Raw genomic sequence first — 5,999 nt, 5'->3', positions numbered from 1 at the left:
CTTGTTTCGACTAGGAGCAACTCATTTGTAGCCATCTATTATTGCTTAGGTTGTGACAGAAGTGTCTAAAATTCAACATCCTGCCATTTAAGAGTTCAGTAGCAGATACTTATTTAATATAGTATGTCCTGGACACCTGTGGTATAAAGTATAAACCTATATCTATCAGGTCATGGACAGAGTACCATATTTAGTGCTCAATTTCCATCTACCATCAAAACAAATACCAATGTGCTGTAATCAGGATGCTGCCTGACCTGCTGAGTATTTCCAGCATTTTCTGTTTTTATTTCAGATTTCCAGCATCTGCAGTATTTTGCTTTTGTGCTGTAATCAGTGTTGTTACCAAGGTTACTAAATTTATTGGTATCAATACACTAAATTATATTCCAGGCAGTATGCATTAGTGCTGGCAGACAACATCTATAATTGAACCCCGGGGTTATTTTCAGTTCACATTGACACAGTATGAATGTTTGACAGACTGATTATTACTCGTTACTAAAATCCTAGTGACATCACCATAAAATGTTAGATTATCTACTGTAGATAGAGACTTCTCATTCTTTGAATGAAATTTCCCATTCCAGAAGGAAAATCAGCTAAGGACACTGTCATTTTAATAAATTCAAACCATGCATTTTCACATTACCTTCCCTACTTTGTTGAATTTAAGCTGCACTTTTACTTTTGTGATTGAAGAAAGCCACATTGAATGGTGGTGGACTATTAAACAACTAATGGGAGGAGGAGGAGGAGGAGGCTCCATTAATGTCTCCATTCTCAATGATGGTGAAGCCCAGCACGTGAGTGCAAAAGACAAGGCTGAAGCGTTTGCAACCATCTACAGCCAGAAGTGCCGAGTGGATGATCCATATCGGCCTCCTGCTGAGGTCCCCACCGTCAGTCTTCAGCCAATTCGATTCACTCCACGTGATATCAAGAAACAGCTGAGCGCACTGAATACAGCAAAGGCTATGGGCCCTGACAACATCCCAGCTATCGTGCTGAAGACTTGTGCTCCAGAACTAGCCGTACCTATAGCCAAGCTGTCCCAGTACAGCTACAACACTGGCATCTATCTGACAATGTGGAAAACTGCCCAGGTATGTCCTGTCCACAAAAAGCAGGACAAATCCAATCTGGCCAATTACCGCCCCATCAGTCTACTCTCAATCAGCAGCAAAGTGATGGAAGGTGTCATCGACAGTGCTATCAAGCGGCACTTACCAATAACCTGCTCACTGATGCCCAGTTTGGGTTTCGCCAAGAACACTCGACTCCTGGCCTCATTACAGCCTTGGTCCAAACATAGACAAAGGAGCTGAATTCCAGAGGTGAGGCGAGAGTGACTGCCCTTGACTTCAAGGCAGCATTTGATTGAGTGTGACATCAAGGAGTCCTAGTAAAACTGAAGTCAATGGGAATCGGGGGGGAAAACTCTCCACTGGCTGGAGTCATACCTAGCACAATGGAAGATGGTTGTGGTGGTTGAAGGTCAATCATCACAGCCCTAGGACATCGCTGCAGGAGTTCCATACAAATAAGGGAAATACATTACACAATGCCTATTTCTTTCATCTGAACTCTTGGCTGCCAAGGACACCTGTACATCCCTAGCATCTAGCAATGGTAAGAGCTTAAGTGGGAGATTTTAAAGGCTGGTTTTCCTATTACACTCAATTGCCGAGTGACTGATTGCAATTTTAAAATCAGTCTATTCATAAGACAAAGCGGTTATTTAAAAAAAAAAATTCTTCGGGCGCACCACTTTTGCTGCAGTGAGATGCTGCGGTCATTTTAGTGTCCTGCACCAGCCAAAATATTTAAATGCCCAACCACCAGGAAGTGGCATAGGGTGATGGGTAAAAAATACTGGGTGGTTGTAGGTCCAGTCCCACCATCTGTATGGCAGCAAAGCGAGCGAAGAGTAAATTCAGGCCCATTAAGTAGGAACTATTATCTCAATGTGCAGTTCATTAGCCCTCTGTGCCAAGGCAAGTATTAGTAATTGCTTTGAATGAGAAAAATCTAGCCTTACGAGAACCCACAGATTCTAATATGAAATCCCATGATGGGGCAATTTAAGTAACATAAAATGTACATGTGCCGAGGCAAATTTTAAATGGCTGACATACACAATAGAATCCTTGAAGAAATTCAAAACTCGTGAGCAGCACACTGGTATTGGTGAATTGGCCAATGGTGGTTGACTCTTTTCTGCTGTGTTGAAGCCAAAGTGAATTCATAATTCTCAACGAATATACATTCCCTTGAGGAATGTGGTAAACCAGTGTTTGTATTCCACCGTGTACATGCCTGGACATGCCTCGGCTGACTCCTCCCACAAGTCCTAGTATAAAGGTGACTGCTCCCCAGCCCTTTGTATTTCTGGACCGGTCGACCACTCGAGGCAGACCTTCATTCCTTTGTTAATAAAAGCCTTTAGTTACTCTCTTAACTCTCAGTCTTTTATGAGTAATTGATAGCGCATCAAGGAATAAAAACTCCACTGAAAAAATGGTACAGCCATGGCCAACGAGAGAAGGTAAGGACAGTATTAGATTAAAAGAGGCTTACAATGTTGCCAAAAAGAGCAGTAAGCCTGAGGATTGGGAGGGTTTTAAAAATCAGCAAAGGATGACCAAGAAATCGATAAAGAGGGGGAAAATAGGATACGAGAGTAAACTAGAAAGAAATATAAAATCAGATTGTAAGAGCTTCTACAAATATGTACAAGTATGTAAAAAGGAAGAGATTAGTGAAAGTAAAAGTGGGTCCCTTAGTGGCAGAGACAGGAGAAATTATAATGGGGAATAAGGAAATGGCAGAGACGTTAAACAAATATTTTGTGTCTCCACAGTAGAAGACACAAAGAACATAAATTGTGGGGAAACAAGGGTCTAATGAGAGTGAGGAACTTAGAGTCATTAATATTAAAGAAAAAAATACTGGAGAAATTAATGGAACTAAAAGCTGATATCCCCCCGGACCTGATGGCCTACATTCTAGGATTTTAGGAACATAAGAACATAAGAAATAAGAGCAGGAGTAGGCCATACGGCCCCTCGAGCCTGCTCCGCCATTCAATAAGATCATGGCTAATCATTGCCCTCAACTCCACTTTCCTGCCCAATCTCCATATCCCTGGATTCCCCTAGAGACCATAAATCTATCTATCTCTGCTGAGTCTTTGAATATACTCAAAGACTCAGCATTTTCAGCCCTCTGGGGCAGAGAATTCCAAAGATTCACAACCCTGAGTGAAGAAATTCCTCCTCATCTCAGTCTTAAATGGCCTACCCCTTATCCTGAGACTATGCCCTCTAGTTCTAGACACTCCAGCCAGGGGAAACAACCTCTCAGCATCTACCCTGTAAATCCCCTTCAGAATCTTGTATGTTTCAATGAGATTACCTCTCATTCTTCTAAACTCCAGAGAGTATAGGCCCATTCTACAAAAACTCTCATCATAGGATAGCCCTCTCATCCCAGGAATCAATCTAGTGAACCTTCGTTGCACCGCCTCCAAGGCAAGTATGTCCTTCCTTAGATAAGGAGACCAAAACTGTGCACAGTACTCCAGGTGTGGTCTCACCAAGGCCCTGTACAACTGTAGCAAGACTTCCTTACTCTTATACTCCAACCCCCTTGCATAAAGGCCAAGATGCCATTTGCCTCCCTTATTGCTTGCTGTACCTAGGAGACCGGAAGGAGCGGACCTGGAGGGAGCACAGCAAGAGCAGAGCAGTTAAAAGGAGCGGCAGCAACTCAACAGAGGCAGTTTTTGAAAAAGTGACATAAGGGTAAAAAAAGGTGACATCGGCACAAGGGAAGGAGCTGATTGATGAGTAGCTGGTGAGTGTATTTTTTTTAAAGTTTATTTCTACTAAGTTAGTTAATAGCCTATTAAATAGAAGGAAAGAGCTGATTGACGAGTAGCTGGGGAGTGTTTTTTGTTAAGTTTTAAGTTTATTTCTGCTGGGTTAGTTCTTAGTCTATTAAATAGAGGCATGGCAGGGCAGCTCAGTCCCGTGGAGTGCACATCCTGTGCCATGTGGGAAGTCCTGGACACTTCGGGTAGCCTGGACGACCACATGTGTGGGAAGTGTCGCCAGCTACAGCAACTCGAGCTCCAGGTTTTGGAGCTCGAGCGGCGGCTGGAGTCACTGCGGTGCATCTGCAAAGCTGAGAGTTACGTGGATAGCACGTTTCCAGAGGTGGTCACCCCGCAGCTTAAGAGTATGCAGGCAGAGAGGGAGTGGGTGTCCGCCAGACAGAAGAGGACAACCAGGCAGGTAGTGCAGGAGTCCCAGGAGTGCATCACGCTCTCCAACCAGTATTCTGTTTTGAGTACTGGTGAGGGCGATGGTTCCTCTAGGGAGTGCAGCCAGAGTCGAGTCCATAGAAACATAGAAAAATAGGAGCAGGAGTAGGCCATTCGGCCCTTCGAGCCTGCTCCACCATTCAATATGATCATGGCTGATCCTCTATCTCAATACCATATTCCTGCTCACTCCCCATACCCCTTGATGCCTTTTGTGTCTAGAAATCTATCTATCTCCTTCTTAAATATATACAATGACTTGGCCTCCACAGCCTTCTGTGGTTGAGAATTCCACAGGTTCACCACCCTCAGTGAGGAAATTTCTCATCTCAGTTCTAAATGTCCTACCCCATATCCTGAGACTGTGACCCCTCATTCTAGACCCCCCAGCCAAGGAAACATCCTCCCTGCATTCAGTCTGTCTAGCCGTGTCAGAATTTTATACGTTTCAATGAGATCCCCTCTCATTCTTCTAAACTCCAGTGAATACAGGCCTAGTCGACCCAATCTCTCCTCATACGACAGTCCTGCCATCCCAGGAATCAGTCTGGTGAACCTTCACTGCACTCCCTCTATGGCAAGTATATCCTTTCTTAGGTAAGGAGACCAAAATTGCACACAGTAATCCAGGTGTGGTCTCACCAAGGCCCTGTATAACTGTAGTAAGGCATCCTTGCTCCTGTACTCAAATCCACTTGCAATGAAGTCCAACATACTTTTTGCCTTCCTAACTGCTTGCTGCACCTGCATGCTTGCTTTCAGTGACTGGTGTACAAGGACACCCAGGTCCCTTTGTACATCAACATTTCCCAATCTATCACCATTTAAATAATACTCTGCCTTTCTGTTTTTCCTACCAAAGTGGATAACTTCACATTTATCCACGTTATACTACATCTGCCATGTATTTGCCCATTCACTCAACTTGTCTAAATCGCCTTGAAACCTCTTTACATCCTCCTCACAACTCACAATCCCACCTAGTTTTGTGTCGTCAGCAAACTTGGAAATATTACATTTGGTTCCCTCATCCAAATCATTGATATATATTGTGAATAGCTGGGGCCCAAGCACTGATCCCTGCGGTACCCCACTAGTCACCGCCTGCCACCCCGAAAAAGACCCATTTATTCCTACTCTGTTTCCTGTCTGTTGACCAATTTTAAATCCATGCCAGTATATTACCCAAAATCCCATGTGCTTTAATTTTGCACACTAACCTCTAATGTGGGACTTTATCAAAGGCCTTCTGAAAATCCAAATGCACCACATCCATGGTTTGCCCTTTTCTATTCTACCAGTTACATCTTCAAAAAACTCCAGTAGGTTTTTCAAACACGATTTCCCTTTCATAAATCCATGTCGACTTTGTCTAATCCCTGGCTACCTCTTTTAGTACTCTGGGATGCAGATTATCAGGCCCTGGGGATTTATCAGCTTTCAGTCCCATTAATTTTTCCAGCACTATTTTTTTACTAATACTAATTTCCTTTAATTCCTCCTTCTCACTAGACCCTTGGTTCCCTAACATTTCTGGGAAGTTATTTGTGTCCTCTTCCGTGAAGACAGAACCAAAGTATTTGTTTAATTGCTCAGCCATTTCCTTGTTCCCCATTATAAATTCTCCCGTTTCTGACTGTAAGGGATCTACATTTGTCTTCACTAATCTTTT

Source organism: Somniosus microcephalus, chromosome 9, assembly GCF_052327205.1.
Source record: "Somniosus microcephalus isolate GS21.2 chromosome 9, FLI_Smic_1.0, whole genome shotgun sequence".
In the NCBI taxonomy this organism is placed as follows: Eukaryota; Metazoa; Chordata; class Chondrichthyes; order Squaliformes; family Somniosidae; genus Somniosus; species Somniosus microcephalus.
The sequence above is the reverse complement of the archived record's forward strand: the minus strand, read 5'-3'. Positions refer to the sequence as shown.